The sequence below is a fragment of the Panulirus ornatus genome, chromosome 1 (assembly GCF_036320965.1).
Source record: "Panulirus ornatus isolate Po-2019 chromosome 1, ASM3632096v1, whole genome shotgun sequence".
Classification (NCBI taxonomy): Eukaryota; Metazoa; Arthropoda; class Malacostraca; order Decapoda; family Palinuridae; genus Panulirus; species Panulirus ornatus.
Genome location: NC_092224.1, coordinates 65107413 through 65133404, shown reverse-complemented (window position 1 = coordinate 65133404; position 25992 = coordinate 65107413). Strand labels below are relative to the sequence as shown.

Sequence of the window (25992 nt, the reverse complement as noted above, 5' to 3'; positions counted from 1 at the left end):
TGGCTGCCGAGTCGACGTGGAGCTCCTGTAGGAGGTGGTGGGTGTGGCCTGTATCGCGGCTCCTTGAGTGTACGGTGGTTGCCAGTTTGTGCTTGGGTTGCATAAGGCTCCTGGAGTTGTGCTAGGGTTGCATGAGGTTCCTGGAGATGTGCTAGGGTTGCAGGAGGTTCCTGGAGTTGTGTTAGGATTGCAGGAGGTTCCTGGAGTTGTGCTAGGGTTGCAGGGGGTTCCTGGAGTTGTGTTAGGATTGCAGGAGGTTCCTGGAGTTGTGCTAGGGTTGCAGGAGGCTCCTGGAGTTGTGCTAGGGTTGCAGGAGGCTCCTGGAGTTGTGCTAGGGTTGCAGGAGGCTCCTGGAGTTGTGCTAGGGTTGCAGGAGGCTCCTGGAGTTGTGCTAGGGTTGCAGGAGTGCCGCGGGCGTGGCCGTAAGTCCCTTGTTGTTACAACTGCTGCTTGTGACGGGTGGAGGCGATGTTCCAACGCGAGTCCTGCAGAAGATGGACGTTGGAGATGAGGCACCACAATGAAACCGGCCAGGAAGATGAAACGTCAGGAGTCACGTTGGGGCTTATACTGACGGAGGAGACGCCCAAAGGTCTGCATTAGTCTGGAGTCACATGGCCAGTGCTTCAGGTTCTGGAGTGGTACACTTGTGGCTTAGAGGCAGTCAACTTCCAGACTGCCATCCTGCAGGAAGGTCAGGTCGTCGAAGCCGAATGTCGCAAGCTCTGACCTCTCTTCATGCTGGTGGACTGAGAGCGGCAGCTCTTCTGGAAAGGGGTTAGGTCATCTATAATCATCTTTTGAGCTGCCACTGCCGAACGTAGAGTATGTATGTCAGGGGAATTGATATTGCAGACGCAGCTGTAGGTTGGGCCACCAAACACATCCCTCCGGGGATCACTGGGTCAAATGAGGTCATCCGCTGCCCCCGTGCCACTTAGTCAAGGCGTCGTCACTAAGGTAACAGCACTTGGTGGAGCGACAGTCAAAACAGTTCTCGCTGAAGACCTGTGTTAAGAAGCGAGTCGCTCCGCGTCCCTCACCGACCCTAACCATCGCCCTGGACTATGATCTACTGTACCATTAAGAGGAGGTCAGGCCACGTGTACCACCTGAATTGGTTCCAGCATCCTGGACGAGAGGAGGAGGGGTAGCTGGAGGACGTGACACACACCACCTACGCCCAACGCTCCTCTCCATCCTGGCGCACACTCATCTCATGGTGGATCCTCTGCTGCATGTGTTTGCTTGAGAGATTGAGGCAAGGTTGTGAAATACATGGGATGTTATGGTTACAACCCAAGACCCGCTCTGCTGGCGTTCCTGGTGCGTCAAGGCTGCGCCACAAGCCAGTAACAGGGAAAAGTATGGACTTCTTTAAAGAGAGAAGCTCCTTCACGAAACTGCATTTCTCGTCTTCGTCCACCCACGGTGATGCAACCTCGCCCAAGGAACACGTGCAGACCCCAGTACAGCCTCACACACACACACACACACACACACACACACACTCGTTCTCCGTTTCCTGTATTGGCGAGATAGCGGCAGGAACAGGTGAAGAACGTCCTCCTTCGTTCACATCTTCTCTCCAGCTGTATTGTGTAATGCGGTAGAACCAGAATTGTCCACACTTAAGCCCCGTCCACTTTCTTGTCATTTTCCCAAACCATTTAATATTCTATCATTCCGCCCACTGACAACACGTCACCCACTGCACACATCAATCCAAATCTCTCTGCCCCTTGCACGCCTCTCACACTCCTGCATGTTCAGGTCCCGATAACTCAGAACCTCGTGCACCTCATCCTTGCATCGTCTCGGCGCTCCCCCTACCCCAAGCTTCCTCCTCTCCGGACACGTATATCCTTTTAGTCTCTCTTCACTCATCCTCTCCACATATCCAAACCGTTTCAGCTCACATTAGTCTGGTCTTTGTCATATTCTGCTTATTACTACACCACTTTATTACACAGTCATTCCTTACACAATCAACCTTCCTCGAACCTCCTATTTTCCCCAGGGATATCATGTCATGACTCCCACGCGCTTCCATTGCTGTGCATTTGGGGCTCACGATTGGCACAGACGCAGCGCCACCAGGACCACCGTACCATCAAGCGAGCATACCCGTCTTTACCATCACAGACAGTGAGTGACTTCTCCCTCCGCAAACTCCTCATCCGTATTATGCTTCACATCGTCTTCCATAGTCTCGTCCGCTATCTAGTCAACTCCAAGGCAACACTCCCAAGTCCTGTAGGTTCTTCCCATTTAGCCTTACCCTCAAGTCAACCTATCCTTCCTTCTGCTTAACCTCGTAGCATTTCATTCTCATGAACTCTTACTCTTCTCGTTTGACACTCTCCCAGAACTCAGACATCATCTTCTACCGCTTCTCACTCGAGTCTTCCACGTAAATCGTATCCTCTGCAAACATCAGGTGATTCATCATCCAGGCCCTTCCTACCTCCACCTCCAAGAAACCTGCCCTTTCCTCCAAGGCCCTTGCATTTACCTCCCTCACCAACTCATCGACCAGCATTAAACTACGAACAAGCGAAAAAAAAAAAAAGAAAAAAGAAAAAGAAAAGTGTAAAATTAATGTGAAACATTTGTTGAAAACATCACCCATCATACGAGTTTCTATAAATTTAATAAGTACTTCGATAGTTTATCGCCAACGTCAAGGTCAGTTTAGTGCAAGCATCTTGAAAATTATAAAATTCCTCAGTCACTTGTTGATTATGATGTTAATGATGATCTTTTAATGAGAGTTGGGACACTGTGTTAGATCACTTAAAGGACGTAAGACACAAACTCGACCTTTCCCGTAGTCATAACATACTCGCCATCCCGAACTCCTGCATTAAGAAGGTGAATATATTAATACTACTGCAGAAGTTTTCTTTTTCTTTTAGAAAAGTGTATTTGGTAATGTGGGCAAGACGCAAGAAAACCTTTGGTGAGGTCAGGGGAAAAGAAATTCGGCAACAAAAACATTTTGGCTCTACCTTTTCATTAAGAAGTTTCACCCTAGACTAATACAAATTTTGAAATCGCTTCGCGTCGTTGTTGCGTTTAAGCACGAAAACACAACACGAAATCATGTAATGGAAAACCCTGACTACTTACTCCCTTGTCAAGACTGTGGCGAGTTGAATATTAGCCATGCGGGTAAATCTCTTCCAAGGTGAAGATTTAGCAACATAGATATTCCGTAAGGACAGCCTTTGTGATGATCAACTCCCAGTAGATTAGGAAGGAGGAGTCGAGACTTGTATATATCCTAGCCTGTCACAGACAGAAACCTACCGTAACCCCCTGGCTTATTTAAGTCACCAGTACCATGAACCTAAGTGGAGATAGGTATGAATTAGATCATGTTCTGACGGAATATTTGTGTTACAGTAACATTAAGAAAGCCTTAAAAGTCGTGCATTGGCGTAACTCATTCACCCACCAGGCAGAGGTAGGAGGCGACGATACACCATCCGTGCCGTTTTTTGTTCGACCATTTCGGTGTTCCTCTGGTCAGCAGTTTCATGTTCCGCGGTTAGCATGAGGTTGAGTTGGGTGTATAATTGTCTTGTTTACATTGGCTCGGTGTACTGGACTGTGGCTTGAAATGCTGCCCGAGAGCTCAGGGCTTCTGTGTTTTATTTTGCTTCACAGCAAGTCTTATCTTAAATCATTGTTTCACGTGCTTATGTAAATTACTACAATTCTTTCATTATATATATATATATATATATATATATATATATATATATATATATATATATATATATATATATATATATATAATGAGTGTGTGTGACTAGGTTGTTCGTAGATTTCAAAGTGGAAAAGTAAGTTTTTATGGAAAGTTAAAAGCTTGGAGGAGAAGCGATGGCTTCTGTTGCCAGGGCTGAGGCGCCACATTAATTAAGCGACCCGGACGTGACCTGTGGAAAGATTATTTTTCCGAGAGAGAGAGAGAGAGAGAGAGAGAGAGAGAGAGAGAGAGAGAGAGAGAGAGAGAGAGAGAGAGGTGTAAGACTAGCTCCATCTCTCAGAACTATGTGGGAGGGATATTTGTCACTGATCTCACGAATGGAATCCACCTCCGTTATCTGTCATCCACCTCCGTCATCACTCATCATCCTCCGTCATCTGTCATCCACCTCCGTCATCATCCATCATCCTCCGTCATCTGTCAACCACCTCCGTCTCTTGTCTTCCTCCTCCTTCGTCTATCATCCACCTCCATCACTTGTGCCCCACCTTCATTACCTGTCACTCGCCTCCGTCGCCTGTCACCCACCTTCCGTCATCCGTCACTCCGCCGTCGTGTGTCGCGTTTCGTCTGCCTCAGGTTAAGCTTCACTTGTACCCCCGTCAACGAGACTGTTTCACCAGAGGGTTCGTCCCTGATAGCGTCTGGTTCACGAGGATGTTCGCTGATAACTCAGACGCCAGCAGGATCCACCCTCACCCGTGGATAGTCTTCTTATGTGAGCCAGGAATTATGTTTTATCAGCGTCGGTACAGAACATGAGATCACGAAAGGTGTTAATTGAGCCTATCCAGATCACAAGAACCCGAGACGAATGATACGCGCCTTCGTCATTGTTGCGAACACTGTGTTTAATGATTGAACCCCCACCCTGCCAGCACCTCACACGGAACCAAACGTTACATTTTCTCAAAGAGCACGTAAGTCTGCGAGTCCTTCTTCTTATCAGACTGTGAAATCACCACATCATTGTACCATACGTCCTTCAAGAATACCCGAGGTGAACCCGAAACATTCCTGTGCTGAAAAGAAAACTGAGTTTATCAATCTTTTCCAGTAATCGTGGAACCCCAGGAGAGAGAAACGCGCGTGACTTTAGGAAGCATTAGAATATAGCGAAGCTCTCGCGTTCAGAGGCAGGGTCCAGGTGCCTTGGGTGAGGCTCGTATTAATGTAGAGACATCTGGTTGGAGGATTTGATGATGGTGCTGATGTGTTCCTGCAAGAAGCAGCTTGATGCACCGAATAACCTGGAGGAGGCAGGGGTTCTGGTAAGGAATTCGATGGCACTTGGTGGGAGGCGATAATGATGAACGTATTTACAGCCTTGGTATAATTAGTGGTGACGTGATTGGCGTGTGTGAGCTCTGAAGTTTCATTCAGGGTGTTGTGGAGGGCTGTGTTGTGTGCAGAGTTGTGACGACCACTGACACCAGGAGCAGACTCGTCCCCGTACATTCCTCGAGCAAGTGCATCTATCTGGACACCGTTTAAGGAGACGAGGAAGCGCAAGTGGAGGTGGCCTCCCCAGAAGCTCACAGCCAGTCGACACTTGCCTCAGGGAGTGTGCAGACCATGGAATGAGGCTTCTCTGTAGCAGACCATGGAATGAGGCTTCTCTGTAGCAGACCATGGAATGAGGCTTCTCCGTAGCAGACCATGGAATGAGGCTTCTCCGTAGCAGACCATGGAATGAGGCTTCTCCGTAGCAGACCATGGAATGAGGCTTCTCCGTAGCAGACCATGGAATGAGGCTTCTCCGTAGCCTCGTGTTACTCACTTTATTGATAAATGTTTTGTGGTTGACTAGTTCGAACGTTTATGTAAAATTAATGGAAGTGAAAGCCACAGATGTCTTGCGCCTGTTTAGGTTGCAGTCAAGTTTCGGAACGAGCAGTGGATGGTGGAGGTATTATTACCCAACTGGTGATTCTGTGTGGAACTTTCAGAGCCTCTGTGGACCCAGGTAGATACAAATATATTTTTTTTCCCAGTGGGTTTAGTGGGGTGGGGGAGGGTCTAAGGTGATGGTAATGGGTCGTCATTCACCGATGGACACACGGCTTGACGACTTCGTCGTTAGTGAGAGACGTCAGAAGTGTGGAGGGAAGGGCAGCATTAATGAAGCAAAGGGGGTATGGCCAGCTCAGGGCAAAGCTAACGGTACAGTTTCCTGGGCAAGTCGGTTGGTATAGCTGAGCCCTAGAGCTCTCTGGAGGATGCTTAACCCTCTGACGAATGTAAGGGCTGAGTCGTGGCTCTGGGGTGTCTTCAGGCTAGGAGGCGGGCGGTGTCAAGGCTTGGGGAGCCTGTGGCAGATGGATGGTGGCGAAGTGATCATTAGCAGATTAACCTGCTTCTTAATTGACGTACATGATAGTGTGAAGGTCATTATTCCGTTTATTGTGGTGTGAATGACTCCAGGTACCCCTGAAGGAGATGATGTTACTGCTACTGGCGGTGAAGGAACCTTGTTAAAGGAGAAGAAGGATAGAGACTTCGATACTTAACCCGAGCGGCACCCATGAGTGGCAGGTCCGGATGTGTCAGCCGCAACAAACCTCAGTGTCAGACAGTTTCTTGTGGTCGTCTCCAGTCTCCCGTGGTAACTTCTGGTCCTGCCTTACCACCACAGCTGGGTCCTCCCTTCCTTCCTTCCTTCCTTCCTTAACAACCCGAAAAGTCTGACGTTCAGAAGAAAGGGGGGAAAAAAGATCCTTTATTCGTGTTCAAGTTAGATCCCCCCCACCTCCCCATCATCTGAGACTCCCTGTGGTGTAGATGAACTCGGGGACGTCTTCGAGGACCTGATTGTGTCCTTACAGGGTTAGGTTAGGTTAGGTTAGGTCGGGTGACGCATCACTTACACAGGTACTGTTTGCAGGGAGTTCAGAAAGCATGTTCCAGACTTTCTTTTTGTCGTTTTTGTGTTACCCCTCACTTGAGTTATAGGATATATATATATATATATATATATATATATATATATATATATATATATATATTTATTTATTTATTTATTTTATTTTGCTTTGTCGCTGTCTCCCGCGTTAGCGAGGTTGCGCAAGGAAACAGACGAAAGAATGGCCCAACCCACCCACATACACGTATATACACTTACACGTCCACACACGCAAATATACATACCTATACATCTCAACGTATATATATATATATTTATATATACACACAGACGTATACATATATACACATGTACATAATTCATACTGTCTGCCTTTATTCATTCCCATCGCCACCTCGCCACACATGTAATAGCAACCCCCTCCCCCCTCATGTGTGCGAGGTAGTGCTACGAAAAAACAAAGGCCCCATTCGTTCACACACACTCAGTCTCTAGTTGTCATGTAATAATACACCGAAACCACAGCTCCCTTTCCACATCCAGGCCCCACACAACTTTCCATGGTTTACCCCAGACGCTTCACATGCCCTGCTTCAATCCATTGACAGCACATCGGCCCCGGTATACCACATCGTTCCAATTCACTCTATTCCTTGCACGCCTTTCACCTTCCTGCATGTTCAGGCCCCGATCACTCAAAATCTTTTTCACTCCATCTTTCCACCTCCAATTTGGCCTCCAACTTCTCCTCGTTCCCTCCACCTCTGACACATATATCCTCTTGGTCAATCTTTCCTCACTCATTTTCTCCATGTGACCATACCATTTCAAAACACCCTCTTCTGCTCTCTCAACCACACTCATTTTATTACCACACATCTCTCTTACCCTTACATTACTTACTCGATCAAACCACCTCACACCACATATTGTCGGCACACATCTCATTTCCAGCAAATCCACCTTCCTGCGCACAACTCTATCCATAGCCCACGCCTCGCAACCATACAGCATTGTTGGAACCACTATTCCTTCAAACATACACTCTTCAAAGCTCCCAGAATTTTCGCCCCCTCCCCCACCCTATGATTCACTTCTGCTTCCATGGTTCCATCCGCTGCCAAATCCACTCCCAGGTATCTAAAACACTTTACTTCCTCCAGTTTTTCTCCATTCAAACTTACCTCCCAATTGACTTGACCCTCAACCCTACTGTACCTAATAACCTTGCTCTTAATCACATTTACTCTCAACTTTCTTCTTTCACACACTTTACCAAACTCAGTCACCAGCTTCTGCAGTTTCTCACATGAATCAGCCACCAGCGCTGTATCATCAGCGAACAACAACTGACTCACTTCCCAAGCTCTCTCATGCACAACAGACTTCATACTTGCCCCTCTTTCCAAAACTCTTGCATTCACCTCCCTAACAACCCCATCCATAAACAAATTAAACAACCATGGAGACATCACACACCCCTGCCGCAAACCTACATTCACTGAGAACCAATCACTTTCCTCTCTTCCTACACGTACACATGCCTTACATCCTCGATAAAAACTTTTCATTGCTTCTAACAACTTGCCTCCCACACCATATATTCTTAATACCTTCCACAGAGCATCTCTATCAACCCTATCATATGCCTTCTCCAGATCCATAAATGCTACATACAAATCCATTTGTATGTATATATATATATATATATATATATATATATATATATATATATATATATATATATATATATATATATGTATATATTATACATTGTCGCTGTCTTCCGCGTTAGCGAGGTAGCGCAAGGAAACAGACGAAAGAATGGACCAACCCACCCACATACACGTCCACACACGCACATATACATACCTATACATTCCAACGTATATATATATATATATATATATATATATATATATATATATATATATATATATATGTATATATATATGTATGTATATACATATATACCCATGTACATAATTCATACTCGCTGCCTTTATTCATTCTCGTCGCTATCCCGCCACACATGGAACGACAACCCCCCCCCCCCCCAAATGCGCGAGGTAGCGCTAGGATAAGACAACAAAGGCCACATTCGTTCACACTCATTTTCTAGCTGTCATGTATAATGCACCGAAACCACAGCTCCCTTTCCACATCCAGGCCCACAAAACTTTCCATGGTTTACCCCAGACGCTTCACATGCCCTGGTTCAATCCATTGACAGCACGTCGACCCCATTATATATATATATATATATATATATATATATATATATATATATATATATATATATATATATCCAATGAGTTCAGTATTATTGTTATGTGTTGGTCCCCTTTCGCTGTTCGGACCAGTACCCTCTGCGACGTCACAAGTACAGTGTTTAAAGCCCCCCTCCTCTCCATAAAGTAGTGACCACTTTCGTGTAAAGTAGTAGTGTGTAGGGGGAATGTTGTGTCGTAAGGTGACGCCACAGGTGGGTGTCTAGGGGGCATTGTTGCCATGTGGCTGCCGCTCAGGTGAACCCGCCTGGACCAGTTTTTGACTGTGACGTCACTGGGAGGCTGGTCCAGGCCCGCGCCTCCCCGCAGAACACGGTGCAGGCAGTGTGCTGTACCGTGGTGGCGGTGGGGAGCTATAGGCCTCTCACCTGACAGTGTCATTCGGGCCGTCATCCTCAAAGCTTCATTCACCATCCGAAACGTATTTCAACACCTGCTATTCTTGAGGGTAACTTTAATGACGCACATGCACTCTCACTGCTCGATGCTTCATTCTTGTTCATTATAATTATCCCTTCAGGACGAAGGACTGAACCCTGAGTACGAAGGGTCGAACCTTAAGTATATAGTCTCGAATCAAGAGTGCAAAAGGTTCGAACCTTGTGTACGACGGGTCGAACCTCAAGTATGAGGCTCAAACCCCGAGTGCGATGGTTCGAACCTCGAGTATGCGTCTCGCACCACACCGCACTACATTGCTTGTAGTTCCCGCCTGCTGTACATTGTAGGATCCAAAATTATACGTATCTTTTTTCACCCTTACATTTCCTATGAGAATATTGTCTTAGAATGGGAATAACCCCTGATTATTTTGAATAATTCTCTTGAATAATTCTCGTATTATGAGAATATTGTCTTAGGATGGGAATAACCCCTGATTATTTTGAATAATTCTCGTGCTTCGTGTTGATGATGATAAGATTAATCCATCCCTGTCATGTCATCCAATGACGAGGGTATGCAGGTGTATTAACAGAAATCCCAAGTTATTTTTGAGAGTGGAGTGTGCTTGTGTGTGGCGTCTTCAGCTTGCATGTTTGACGTCTGTGCTGAACGAAATCGATAGGATGAAACATGGTGACCTTACCCTTGCAGTTAGGGGCTGGTCAGAGTCGCATCTGGTGCGTGCACTTGTGTAGACTGTCACATTTATATCATACAAACCTCCAACAACCAGGATCGAACACGGGTTCGATCCTGGTTCCTGGAGGTTTGTATGCTTTGTGGTAGTGCGCGTTTATATGCACTATTAACACACACACACACACACACACACACACACACACACACACACACACATATATATATATATATATATATATATATATATATATATATATATATATATATATATATATATATATATATATATACTTTGTCGCTGTCTCCCTCGTCACTGCAGGTCAAAGTATCATCCGAGATCATTGTGACGTCAGGTCTCTGTGCTCGTTCTCTGTAGAGGTCAGTGTCATAAGGATGTAAAAAGAAATATCATCTCCGAAGAATTCCTTGACCTCAGATGACCTACAGGTGCGGGACAGCCTGGCCAGATGGTCCACCGTGTGTGTGGTGAAGTGGTTAGCGAGGTGTGGTGTTGCTAGGTCGCCTTACCGTTACATTGGATGATTCTGTTTCAGGGCTGTATGATAATGAGGGGCCATGTTGCAACTAGTGGTGCATAGGGGAACTTTGGCACATTTCGCGGCACACAGGAGGACCCTGGCACAGCTGATGCTACACAGGGGACCCCGGCATAGCTGGTGTTACATGGGTGGGTTGGGGGGAACTGGTCGAGCTGGTGTTGAATGGGGGGGACCCTGGTACAAATGGTATTAACATAGGGAACCCAGGCACAGCTGGCGTCATACATGAGGAAGGTGGCACAGCTGGTGTTGCGCAGCAGGACCCTGGTGCAGCTGGTGTTACACAGAGGGAGTATTGTCAGTTACACAGTACGTTAACGAAACACTAAGCCTCTTGTGTTGTGTCTTCAGGACGTTATAAACCTCCCTTAAATTTGAACCTGAGCCGTTGGTCTGTGATGCTGTGACCTGAGCAGACCCGTCATACTGCTATAGGGCGCGACGGACCTCTCAGGTTGGGTCTATAGGACACGACGAACCTCTCAGGTTGGGAGGGACTATAGGACACGACGTATGTCTTGCGCTGCTGCTGCTGTTTCCGGCTTCATGTTAGATTTACGTGATGGAGTCCACGTGAACTGCATTGTCTCTGTGTTGTTTGCCACGGTCTCCAGATTCCTTACGTCCTACATGCATGGGATTCCTCTCTCTCTCTCTCTCTCTCTCTCTCTCTCTCTCTCTCTCTCTCTCTCTCTCTCTCTCTCTCTCTCTATCTATCTATCTATCTATCTATCTTCCTTTTCAGAGGACAGGTTTCTCGAGCCTGAAATAACTGGAAATAACTGTGCTATCAGCTGGCTATGTGCGCCTGTTGGGAAATGACCGGTGTAGACCCCGTTGCTCACCAACGTGAGACGAAGGGTATTCGAGTACATAGTATTCGAATAGTTATTTCCCTACTAGCCAGGCCCATAGCCTAGCCTTTAGCATTCCCACCTGTGGCACAGGGGTCCCGGATTCGATCCTGGCTGTTGGAGGTTTGTATGTTCTATGAAGGTGTGCGTTTCTACGTTCTATATATATATATATATATATATATATATTTATATGTGTGTGTGTGTGTGTGTGTGTGTGTGTGTGTGTGTGTGTGCATGCACGGGAGTGTTCCTGTTCAACCATCTGAAGCGGATCGTTCTAGTAATATATTCCATGACGTCAATGACAGAGGCGAAGCCCTGATTGGTCACTTCCCTTGCGACCAGGTCTCGTGCCATTGGTTGGCATTGAGCCCTCGGTACTATTCTAATCACCCGATGTGTGATTAATATTAACTTGAGCGGTATGTTGCGTCATGCTGGCCATAATGGGAGACATATGGTATATTTCCCTGACATACATACGTGTTGAGTATGATATGGAACAACAGATAATGGATATATTATTGTAGGTTTCTTCAGCGAACCATATTAAGAAGATATGACAAATGTTGTTATGACATGATGTTAGTGATGGTTGATATGATGAGTGAGGGTTGAGATGACTGTATTTGATGACGTAATCGTAGTGATGGTTGACATGGCTTGTGAAGGACATGTGAAGGGCGTCATGACTGTGGTGATGGATGACATGACGAATCTAGAGTGGTAGGAACTGTAGCGATGACTGAGTGACGGATGACATGATTATGGTGATGGGTGATTGGATGACATGATTAGTGAATTGTGATAATGGATGACATGACCGTAAAAATGGATGATATGTTGTTGACATGATGGGTGAAATGACTCTGGTGAATGACAACTGTAGTGGTGACATGACATCTTACGGTTGGTGTGACTGGACTGGGTAACATGAGTGTAGTGAGAGAATACGATTGAATCAGTCGTGACATGACTGTTGATGGATGGCGTGACTGTAGTGATGGGTGACATGAGTAGAAATTGAGTTAAGTTTAGTGGTGGATGATGACATGACTTAGTCATTTATGACATGAGTGTTGTGACGGATGACGTCCGTAGTGATACGCGACAAAGAACTATGATGGTTGACATTACCATGATACGTGACAAGATGGAAGTGATGGGTGAAATGCCTGTCATGATGCCTGGCATATCTGTGGTGAGGTATGACATGACAGGTGATGATAGTGATATGACTAGTAGTGTAGGGATGGCATATTTTGTGCCTGACATGACATGATGTATGGACTGAAGTGACAAAAAGTATACTTAGAGGAATGATGATGTCAGAGATACAGGAAAACAATCCTTACTTGATGTGTTTTATAAAGTGGACGGAGGCGCCCCACCTCAGTGAGAGGGCAACGTGGTCGAATAATGCCCCAATTCATCGCAGTCCTTGACGAAATTTTAGCTTTTCCATTTCTCATTTCACTTCATATCAGATGAATATTATTCATAGCTTTTTTTCTCTTTATTTTGTACGTGTATACGTAACGTAACACCTTGAACGAGCGTAACGATAAATGAGCCAATGGAAGAGGCTTCCCCAGTCTGCCTCTGACCGCCATGGCTCGCCCTCACCCGCCTCCCTGCCTGAGCGCCATCTAGTACTTCGATATTTTTAGATATGGTTAGATTTATGACACGTGGATAGCAGGAGGCATGTCATTTGAATAGAAGGTGTTTCATAGTGTTAGGAGTCGTCGAAATAGCGCTGTAGATAATCGGGAGAATAAAGAATAAAAATGGACACCTGTTGCTGTTAGCATAAAGTATGCTTGTCTGGTGGCCACTTCTCATGTTTTTGTTTGGTAGAGGAACGGCTGATTGACCTCGTTAGATATCTCTTGTGGCTCAGATTTTTGTTCCTATACCGAATTCGTGTCTTTATAATGGCACCGCATCTGTGGAGTGTCTTGGCCATCCGTATATATGAAGGTTAGCGACTCTGAAGGAGTATTTCTGGTAATAGACAATAATAATATGATAATAATAATGATAATGATATTGATAATAACGATAATAATAATAATAATAACAATAATAATGATCATAATGATAATAATAATAATAGTAATTATAGACATTTGAAATCTCGTGTGTCTCTATAACTGACTTACAGATATTGTATTATGGTTGACAGAAGAGAGGTTGTGGTACGCGATTGTTTCGTGCCCCAAGAGTAAGTGATGAGACATAACCAGTATAAAAAAAAGTTTTAGATGTAGTGGGTGAATGTGAGGGACAGACTACTGGGGGTTGCAGGAGAGACGTTCTGGGTGGAGAGGAGGAACTGAGGAAGATGAGGTCTGGGCTGTGACGGAGGGGGATGCGTACCCTTAAGAACGGAAAGATACGTACGACATGTTTACGACGGAAGTGCTAGATCGTAAGAAATGGTGTTAGATCGTAAGAAATGGTGAGTAGTAGTGCTAGGAGGGCTTGGTGGTAATGTGAAACACCCAGCGTATCTTGAAAAAAAAATGTATCTGTAACTGAAATGGACATTTGAGGCATTTGAGAGAAAACGGAACTCATGGTAGACTGTTCGCGAAGCTGGGAGACGCGTATACGAGCGACGGTTATGGATGTTTGGAGATGTTGGAGTTGAAGGTGTGGCGTCCCTCAAGCCTAGCAGTGGGAGGACTCCGAGGCTGGGGAGGGGATAGGATCCATCGTTTGTGATGACGTAATGAGGGAACAGCAAGAGCAGAAATGTGATGACGGGGTTCATGTGAAGCATGTGAGGGGGCACGTGTGGAAGGAAGGAAGGAGCGAGCTGTCATGCAGTGTGAGTATGACAGTAGGTGTCATGCAGTGTGAGTATGACAATAGGTGTCATGCAGTGTGAGAGCATGGGAGGAGCTGTCATGCAGTAATAGAACATGGAAGGATTTGTCATTCAGTGTGTGAGCATGGGAGGAGGTGTTATGCAGTGTGAGAGGCAGGGAAGAGCCGTCATGCAGTATGAGAATATGGAGAGAGGTGTCATGCGGTTGTGAGAGCATGGGAGGAGCTGTCATGCTCCTCACTGAGAACGTAGGTGGGGTTCACTGCCTCAGTGGCCTGGACACATTGTACTGTTAAGAATTACTTTGCCAATTGTGGCTCGCGTTTACCAAAACTGGGACGCGTGGGGTAGAGTTGATTGGTGAGGCAAAGGCGTGGGACTAACATTGGCGTGGCCCTTGAGTACGACTCTTGGGTGTAGAGTTCTTGCCTTTCCTCTGACCAACGCAGATCAAAGGTCAGTTCTCGCCGTCATCCATAGAGATTGTGGCTTGTATGCTCGAGGGATTGATATAGGGAAGTCTGCCGGTTCGACTAGGCTGCGCATTCAACACCCGGGCACTTCGTTTCTCTGTCTCGAAGTTCAGAAATGCAATTATAGTCCTCGAATGGATTTGAACGCTTCCCCGAAGCTCAGAAATTAACTTCTAGCCCTCGAATGGGTTTGAACTCCGCCTCGAAGCTCAGAGATTCACTTCTAGCCCTCGAATGGATTCGAATGTCTATATGTAGTGATGTGCAAAGGTGTGTGTCTCAGTCTTTTCTGAAGTTGATTCAGGAAAACAAAGATTGCAGTGGTTGGCTTAGTTCAGTCTCTTTTGAAAGTTGATCCTTATTGCAATCCCCCCTTTTTTTTTTGGAGTTGGTTCCTTCTACGGCCGAATTTCAGTGTATATTTTTCTTTCTGTGAAGATCTGTGACTCCGATGACCGCCGCATCAAGAGGTTTCACGTATGTGATAGTGACTATTATGTCATGCACTCAAGAGTTGTAGTTATTATCTACTCGCTATCACTGCCTAGTGGGAAAATCTCACTGGATAAGTTTGAATCTCTCTCTCTCTCTCTCTCTCTCTCTCTCTCTCTCTCTCTCTCTCTCTCTCTCTCTCTCTCTCTCAGTATCCTCAGTGGTATGGACCAGTCTAGGTGTCATGTCCTTTACCTTATAGGGCGACCTAGGAAGAAAGAAAAACCTGACGCGTTTCCTTCCTCCGTGGATTCACATCTCGTCTGACTTTTGAGGCTTTCACCAAAGCTCATCCCCCACTGTTCACGGGCTACTCTGACTGTTCCTCAGTAATTGACTCTCTCTCTCTCTCTCTCTCTCTCTCTCTCTCTCTCTCTCTCTCTCTCTCTCTCTCTCTCTCTCTCTCTCCATCGTTTGAACCATCTACATTCTGTCTATGTCTCTCTCACCGAAGCAGATCTGAACCATCAGTCAACCGCTCAGCGAAGCAGGTCTAAAAACCCGGTTCACTTGGTCAAACCACTCTGAATCTGAAGCTCACACACTCGGGCAGCCGCTCTGTAGCTTATCTGAACCTCGAACACTCGGTCAAGTGCTCACTGTAGATGCTCTGAACCTTGTGCTCTGTCAGAATCCTCAACACTGCCGCACTGCTGAGGCACATGGACCTCATCATACAAACATCGTAGCTTTGACGTTGGCAAAATTATTAAACAGTTCCCTTTCCTGTCCAAATGAAAACATTTTTGACAGGCATGATGCCAGACCCGAACACCACCATCCGTCTTAGCTGCGTCTCTTCCTTGTAGATCAACTGACTGTTCTACGTTTTCTGTCTCATTTTTTTTTTATCTCCCCTGACGATGTGATCATTACCCGAAAGTGCACATGGGAACTTGTGTCATTTTCCTCGTGGTTACCAGCCTTTTCCCGCGTTAGCGAGGTAGCGCCAGGAACAGACGAATAAAGGTAACATCCGCTCATATACATTCTCTAGCTTTCATGTGTACTGTATCGAAACCACAGCGCAATATCCACAAGCAGGCCCCACTGAGCTTTCCGTGGTATACCTCAGACGCTTCACATGCCCTAGTTCATTCCATTGACAGCACGTCGACCCCGTTGTACCACATCGTTCCAGTTCACTCTATTCCGTGCACGTCCAAACTATTTGAGCTTACCCTTTTCTGCTCACTAACCACAGTTTTTATTGCCACACATCGCTCTTAGCCTTTCATTACTTACACAATCAAACCACCTCATACCATACATAGCCCTCAAACATTTGATTTCCAACACATCCACCCTCTTCCGCACAACCTTATCTGTAGCCCATGCCTCGCGACCATAGAACATTGTTGGAACCACTATTCCTTCAGACATACCCATTTTCGCTCTCCAAGATAACATTCTTTCTTCAGCACTCCTATTACCTTTGCTCCCCTCCTCTTCCACTTCCATGGTTTCAGTGGCTTCCATATCCACTCTCAGGTATCTAGAATACTTCACTTCCGATTTTTCTCCATTCAAACTCACACCCCCAACTAACCTGTCCCTCAGCCCTGCTGAAACTAAGAACCTTGCTCTTATTCACATATACTCTCAACTTCCTCTTTTCACACATTCTTCCTAACTCAGTCACCAACTTCTGTAGTTTCTCGCTCGTGCCTGTCACCAGTGCTGTATCATCAGCAAACAATAACTGACTCACTTCCCATGCCCTTTCATCCCTCCTCAGACTGCATATTCGTGCCTCTCTCCAAACCTTTTGCATTTACCTCCCTAACCACCCCATGCGTAAGCAAATTAAACAATCACGATGACATAACACACCCCTACCGCAGACCGACCTTCACTGGGAACCAGTCACTCTCCTCTCTTCCTACTCGCACACATGCCTTACCTTCTTGAAATATACTTCTCTGCTTCTAGCAGCTTTCTTCCCACACCATATACTCTTAAGACCCTCCACAAAGCATCTCTATGAACCTTTTCAAATGCTTTCTCCGGATCCATAAATACCTCATACAATCTCTCTGTATCTCTAAGTATTTCTCACACATATTTTTTAATCAAACACCTGATCCACACATCCTCTGCCACTACACTGCTCATACCCAATTGATTCTCTTTACATGCCTTCACCCTTTCGTTCAGTACCCTCCACCTACAGCTTACCAGGTGTACTTAGCAAACTTGCACCTCTGTAGTTAAAACACTCACCTTTAAACCCCCTTCGACTTAATACAGTGACAGTATACATGCATTCCACCAATCCTCAGACACTTCAGCGTGAACCATGCTTACGCTGAAAATCCTTACCAAACATTCACTGGTCATTACCACAGGATACGAGCTCCAAATGGTTACATAAACAGAATGAAATACTGATGAATGTTATGGCACAAAATGGCACTATATAAGATTACTTCATGTAAAGCATAAAAGGAGCGTAAATTAGATTACAACGCACGCACAAAGTTCTCCTAAGGCACGTACGTATAGTGGGTTTAAAAAAAAGTATCGGTACACAGTGGTTCCGATACCTTCCATGATAATGAATCGATCAGCTGCTGGATGTTGTGGGAGGGTTGGTATACCTGGCTCTGGTTAATACGTCAGGTGTGAACCCCACAGCCAGTGTTGCCAAACCTGAGATAAGGTTCACAGGTTCATTACTCGACTCATGGAACACACACACACACACACACACACATTGTGGTACCTCAGCCAACATTGTCGGCCACCAGTGTGGTGGTGATGCCAGTCATGATGGAGACCTCACGGGCAACAGGCGGAGCTAGGGTAACCCTCCATAATGAGGACTAAGGCGTTGGTGATATTGGCCACCAGCTCGGTGTTTTCCTCAACCCCCACATCAGCAGCAGCACGGTGGTGGAGTGAGACTCCCAGTGCGTAGATAACATTATATATTATTCATATGGACATAGTTCCTAAGTATTAGACAGGATATATCACTAGTCGCCTATATAGCACCTCCTGACTTAAGGGTTTACCAACGTGTCGCTGGTCAAGACACAAATGGTTGAGTATTCGTTGGACTGTGTCATAATGTTTAACACGTATTGTGCACAGACACTCTTTTTACCGAGTGTACATGATAACAACAGAACCTCAAGTTATGGTTCTGAGTATTTCTTGCTATATGATATAGATCGCTACAACCTATAACATCTAGCTTCACACACCTGACACTCGCTGCCTGTCTTCGAACTCGTTCTTTACCAGTAAGGCCCAGCGTCCCAAGGTTTACAAGGACGACCGTCCAACATCAGACTCTCTTATCGGTCCATCATCCTCTTGGCCGCAGTGACGCGCTCACACAACAACCAAGATCGAGTGAGATATCTTAAAAGTGATAATGATATCCAGTGTCACTGCTCACCCCCTGCGGAACCCCATCACGTCGCTCTATTTATAGTCACATATTCAACTGTTTCCACTCTGTACCCTGCTTCGATGAAGGAGTGTTACTACGGTAATAGACACGTCCAAATATGCCATGGGTTTCCATTCGGGCGTCTGCTGGGCTGAATTGACTCCCCCAGGCTCTTACCGTACCGTCATCAGTGATGTTTCCTGTAATTCACGACGGGAATGTTCAATCTCTGCCTCCTTGCCCTCACCTCCCAGTTATTTGGTATGTGTCCCATGTATGTGGTTATCACACGTCATACACCGTGGCGTCTGTACACGAATCCTTCCTGCAGATCCTCCGAACTTCGAGTTCCTTCCGTACTGATCCTTGTCTTCTGTACGCTCTGGATTCTTCCTGGCCTCCTGTTCATCCATATTCTCTCCCAGAACTTCCTTTTCAGGCACTTTCACTCTCACACTGTTGCTATCTTCTCTGTGTATCCCAGGTCATCTCGGAACCCTTTCGACTTCAGGAAGGCTGCCTAAGTTTTCCTGCTATTGTTTCGGTATTCATTTTCTCCGTTCTTCCTGTCTTGTTATCACTGGCCACCTCCGATTCCCCTTCATCCAGCGTAATCCAGGTTTTGTGATTGCCCAAATTTCCTATCCTTCTGGCTTCCTGCCCGTTATCAGTACCTGGTCATCTCGGATCTCATTATCTAGCACCTCTTATACCACCCAGGTGTCGCTAGAGTACATGGTTTGAATCCTCTTGCGTCTTGGAACCAAGCGATGTAGCACTAAGACTCGTCGTCCCTCCCGAAGAGCCACAGGGATATCTTGATCTTGTTGCTTGCTCCAGTTCGCTTCATTATGTGTCTGATTCCTTGTAGTTGCTTGCCACGCTGCTCTTTCTGTATCTTAAAGCTGCCTAGAACTTCACTGATAGTATGTCCCCACCCTCCCTGGCTCTCTCCTCGCCAAACCAGTCAAGTCGTAAGTTGGAGTCGACTCCAAAGATGAGATAGTATGGCGAGAACCAGTCAACAGACGCGGGATATACTGTCTATGGCAGTCCAACTGGACGAGGACCGGAGCAGCTGGCCTCTTTGTTCCTCCGCCAGCGATCGCTATCTCGCAAAGCGTCCTGCCAAACCTCTCACTTAACATTGCTTCTCTCTCTCTCGAAGATAAAGTACGATGTTAAGTACCACACCATCTGCATCCATGGTTTTTGTTGCAACGCTGGACAAGTTTTTTTTTTTTTTTTGGCTATCCCTGATTTAAATAGAGTTCAGCACATTGAGTAACCTCGCCCTGATCATTCGTGTATATCGTCTACCGGCCAGAGTTTTTTTTTCCAGTACCTCTTGCACTTCAGTTTCCTCCTCCACCTCTTGCACTTCAGTTTCCTCCTCCGCTTCAAGTTCATAAGACCTCGGTGACCGTCCATCTGCATTTCCATGTTCCCGACTTGCCCTATACCACAACCCAACCTGCCCATTTCACCCATCTACCGGCTTGTCTCCCAATACTGTGTACTGACCTTCATCCAAAATATCTGTTAACTTTTCTTATGTAGTATGGGTAAGAGTGGGTTTAATTTTGCTCGGTTTTGCAGTTATCAGTTTAGTGTGCACCCTACGCTCATCCTGTGAGTGGTAAAGCTAAAGGATTACAGAGGTTGCTATGGGGTCTTCGTTAGACCCTAGTGAGCCGATGATTTTAAACATAATTTGTTACAAAGTTGGTTCATGACGTAAGCTCACAGTCTCCCTGTATAGTAAGCATTTACAACGGGGTGTTGCGCCATTTCTTGCAGGTTTGTTTTGGTCTGTCCGTAAAAGGCGTTTAGTATCACAAAGAAGATCTCCAGTTTCCATTGCATACCTGTCATACTTGGGGAGACGGTGTGGCCTCCCATGTATGTCCACGATCTCGTCACATCTGATTACAAGATAAAAAGCCCCACAAACGTATCAGCTCCGCTGTTGTGTCTCTCTCTGGTTACCAGCCTTGTCAGAGTGTCAAATCTCGGTTGCCATGTATACTAGGTTGGTGTGGAGGATAGCTGCAGGAGGACTCTGGTCTTACTGAACAAGGGATGTCTCTCGAAAGACTGAGGCAAAACAATGACCTCCTAGGATGGCCGTTGCTTGCGCGTGACCGGAGCGAGAGCGAACCGGGAGCGGACCGGGAGCGGAGCTATAGTGTGCATCAGGCTTTGACGTGTGTGTGTGTGTGTGTGTGTGTGTGTGTGTGTGTTTTCGGTATGTTGTCGCAGGTCAGGTGCAACGGGTGTGTCTCTTATCTAGACTTCAGGAAGAAAATATCTCTTACATAGGCTTCAGGTTTTCCTTCGATCCATAGTTTGAGGATTGTAAGAATCAGGAGTTTCCACACACTACCTCATTTTCATTTTTTTTTCTTTTTTTTTATCAAACTTCTCTGCTGAAAAACAGCGATTTGAATTGAGACAACGCAGCGTCATGTAAGCGTGTGCCACACGTGACATGGTAGAGGTAAACATCTCGAGTTACTATCTCAAGTCGTGTTTGCCAGAGAGGTAATTGTTTTTTTTATTTAGATTCCTTGAACGCGTTCACGATCTCAAGTCATTTCCTCGTCCGAAATTCAATTCGGTGAAAATTGCGAGGGAAGTCAGGTGGCCATAACATCTTCATTATAGAACTGTCATTGTTGAACAAGGTTTGAGAGTAAACATGACAGCTCCATTATCCGAATGTCATTAAAAATCTCACTGGACGAATGGGAGCGTTGTTCTACCAGATGTGTGAGCATCTTCCCTGAGGTGATGTACACTCTTGTGAGCTCCCTCACCACAGACAACCACCCACCACCTTCATCTTGGGTCAGAAAGTAGATGGTGACAATCTCCCATTCCTACATACGACGCCTCAGAAGTACGTTGGCTGTCCAGGAAGCTGACTTTAGTGATGTTGACCCCATTGCTGTAAAAGGTCATTGCAAACGCTCTGGGAACTCCAAGGTTGCGCGGGAGAATAAGATGCTTACCTGAATCAAGGGTTATCAGCAGCTGATTTCGATGTTTACGCTCAAAACTCTGCTATTTGTACCGGTCATGATTGCTGTACCATCATTTCCCATTCCTCTGCAACTCACCCGGGCCAGTCTGTTCAACTCACGTAGCTTTGCGGTGCTCTGTGTGACTTGTGTATGTTGGTGAAGTCAGACATACATGGCAGAGCTTCAGTAAAGTCGTCTTTCCACACATGTCTTACGTGAACCAAGTCTTGTAAGGTTTGACATGTCAAGCGCTTCTGTAATGATGGCTTGCATATTCTTTAGCGACTCACTTAGTAGCAAGGTCTGGTACTGTGAACGTTCGCACAGGCCATCGTGTTAACACTGAAAGGAAAGCTGAGGTGTTAAGTCCACATCTCGCGCCTCACTGTACGCGTCATGTCCACCACAACTGATGTGCGGCATCATTTTCCCGTTATAGTGTTGGCAATATCCCAGTGTCTTCTGGAAGCTGGTAGCACGTCCGGCAGGTGTGCTTCCTCCCCCGTTAGCAGTTTGAGTTCACACGCACACGCACACACACACACACACACACACACACACACACACACACAGTCTCTAATTTTGACGGGTTTAAGGTCTCGGTTGCCAACATTTCTGTACAAATAACACACTGGGGCTTAGTGAGTTAGCCGCCTTTTACACAACTGGTGAAACTTTATGTTTCAGAACAACCACCTCTGTAATGCCTTGTGCGTGGTGGTCTGTGGCTCGGGCGAGGCTGAACGTGGCACCAGCAGGAGAGCTGTCACCACATTTGACTGTTCGTGAGCGTTATACAACCTGATGCATCTACCCCACGCCCTACCTTTGCCTGATGACTGCAATAGAAGCGACACAGGAGCTAACCCACCCAACCCCACCACCTTTGCCTAATGACTGCAATAGAAGCGTCACAGGAACTAGCCCACCTTACCCCACCACCTTTGCCTGATGACTGCAATAGAAGCGTCACAGGAACTAGCCCACCTTACCCCACCACCTTTGCCTAATGACTGCAATAGAAGCGTCACAGGAGCTAACCCACCTTACCCCACCACCTTTGCCTAATGACTGCAATAGAAGCGTCACAGGAACTAGCCCACCTTACCCCACCACCTTTGCCTAATGACTGCAATAGAAGCGTCACAGGAGCTAACCCACCTTACCCCACCACCTTTGCCTAATGACTGCAATAGAAGCGTCACAGGAACTAGCCCACCTTACCCCACCACCTTTGCCTGATGACTGCAATAGAAGCGACACAGGAGCTAACCCACCTTACCCCACCACCTTTGCCTGATGACTGCAGTAGAAGCGACACAGGAGCTAACCCACCTTACCCCACCACCTTTGCCTGATGACTGCAATAGAAGCGACACAGGAGCTAACCCACCTTACCCCACCACCTTTGCCTGATGACTGCAATAGAAGCGACACAGGAGCTAACCCACCTTACCCCACCACCTTTGCCTGATGACCGCAGTAAGGGAGGAGGGGGCGGGGGGTGTCACAGGAGCTAACACTTCCCTGTATAACACCTCATCCCAGTAGACCCTTCAAAGCCTTTACTCTGGGCATCATTGTAAGGTCGTGTTATACGACGACATGACAGCAGCAGGCGTGCCAGCCACTTGCTTGGGCAGGTAGACCTGATGCTCCGGTCCATTAGGCACGTCCTGCATCCCCACGTCACTTCCACTGGTTCATATATATATATATATATATATATATATATATATATATATATATATATATATATATATATATATATATATATATATTGCGTACAAACCTCCGACAGCCATTTCCCTTTTAGGGGAGATCGTAGCCTAGCAGTATGTTATATGGAAGTGCGCGTTCATATGCACTATATATATATATATATATATATATATATATATATATATATATATATATATATATATATATATATATATATATTCGCACACCGAGGCAAGGTTTCTCGCTATCTGTGATCACGTGACCAGACTTCGTCTGGACAAGCATTTTATTTTTTTTTCACAGAACGCACAACATGTACGTGTAGTGGCTCCTCCAGTACATACATACGTACGTACATCACGCACGTTGAGCCACACGTGATCAGTCTTCGTCGGTCAAGCAGCACCATTAATGCGTGGGCACGAACGACGTCATTAGTTGGGTATACAACCGTGACGAGCCAAGTGGCAGTTTGGAAGTTTGTTGGCAGTAAATAATGGGTCTTCATCCCGCGCTGTGGGTAGATAAGTGTGTTGATGTCTTGGTGGACGACGCTAGCTAGCTAGACTCGCCTTGATTGATGATTACTACCGTATTTATACACGTAAGTGTATAACGTAAGGCGTGTTTATTCATCTTCATTAATACGTCCGTTGCATGGTTGATTACCATCGACCTCGTATTGGCATTTCTGATGCAGTAACATTGGGGGATAGAAAAAAAGAAAGAAAAAAAATGGGGGTATCCAAGTCCGTTTTCTTTGTCAGTAACCGTCACAGCTGACCGCTCTCATCCATATTTCTATTTACCGTAAACTTAAGAGGAAGTGGCTTGATCAGAACTGATAAGCAAAAGTTTGCCTATCCTCACTGACTTAACTCTAACTTAAGTAAACACACGAACTGCTGTTCTCAATTGGTTGCATGTTTCGATTCCATTACGATTGTTCGCAATTGCCCGTATGATTGTCTTTGGGCTGGAGTAAGAATAGAATACGATTAGCCTAGATAGAAGATAGATATATATGAGATGGTAATCAAAGCAGTGGGTCCTTGGAGGCGTCCTAGGAAGATTGACAGGGCGCCGCCCTTGTGGCATAACGCATGACGCCGCATGGCAGACCCATGAAGGTCTGGTCCCCGCCGAGGTAAACCCGCCCAGCCAGGCCCATCATCCATCGCATGACGCCAGCCGCCCGTGGCCTGCTGTGTGACACACACCGCTCTCCCCCTCCTGTCTCCACCACCCTCACCTCAGCCTGTAAGGGAGGGGAGGAGGGAGGTATCACCTTGGGGAAGGTAGAGCCATTGAGGAAGAGGGGGAAAAAAGGACTTGCTTTACAGATTATTTGAAAAGCAGGTGACTTAAAAGTACAGACTTGTTCTTGCGTCTGAGACTCAGGTGTAGTAACTTGTGCGCGAGGACTCGTTCTTGGTTCCCTCCTGCACCGATCTGAGTGTTGGTCTCTCCTCTGTGGCCTCGTCCTCAGAGCTTTCGTCTGTCTGGTCTCCCCGTAGGATGGTTATCACGTGCCATATTGACACACCCCCTCAGGCCTGCGCTCTCCTTAAAGTGTGTTGTTTGAAGGGCCAGTCCTCCTCTTCCGTTTTTACTTTTCCAAAAGAAGGAACAGAGAAGGGGGGGCGAGGGAAGTGAGAATATTCCCTCAAAGGCTCAGTCCTCTGTTCGTAACGAGGGAAATGGCGAATATATATATATATATATATATATATATATATATATATATATATATATATATATATATATATATATATATATATATATATTTATACTATTCGCCATTTCCCGCGTTAGCGAGGGAGCGTTTAGAACAGAGGACTGAACCTTTGAGGGAATATCCTCACTTGGCCCCCTTCTCTGTTTCTTCGTTTGGAAAATTAGAATCGAGAGGGGAGGATTTCCAGTCCCCCCGCTCCCTCCCCTTTTAGTCGCCTACTACGACACGCAGGGAATACGTGGGAAGTATTCTTTCTCCCCTATCCTCAGGGATAATATATATATATATATATATATATATATATATATATATATATATATATATATATAGTACTGTGACGTTAGCTCACCAGGACATGGGAGTATACCACCTTCAAGTGGTGTCGTAATGGCTGACCCTCACCCACTAGCACGTGTGTACGGAAGCCGTCGAGGCAACTGCCGTGATTACCATAGTGTGGGCCGCGGACGGGAGGCAGGCAGTGATTTCGTAGTCTTGAGAAACCGCAGCAGACCCGGAGGAGTCGGCTGTGCGCTCTGGCTGGAATCCCAAGGATCGCCCGTGGAAGCCAGGTACTGCAGTGGCACACGAGACTGGAAACATGCAAGGCTCAGCTCCCAGAGTCAGTTTTGTGGGGGATGATAGACATCGATAGATTCAAAGAGGAGGTGGGTGTACTGGACGGGGAGAGAGAGAGAGAGAGAGAGAGAGAGAGAGAGAGAGAGAGAGAGAGAGAGAGAGAGAGAGAGGAGAAGGAAGTTGGGTACTTGGCTCTGTCGATGATGAGTCGACGATCATGTGGGAAATTGAGACGCATTTCTGTTGTGTTGTACAAGAGAAGTTGAGAAGGGAAGGTGGGGGGTTATTCCTCACTGT

The 25992-nt window shown here is 46.2% G+C and overlaps 1 protein-coding gene across 2 annotated transcripts in view; it reads left to right on the top strand.

The window, feature by feature from the left end:
- The window catches only part of LOC139749220 (uncharacterized), a 489778-nt gene that overhangs the window by 33990 nt on the left and 429796 nt on the right, over window positions 1-25992 (top strand). The window lies entirely within an intron of this gene.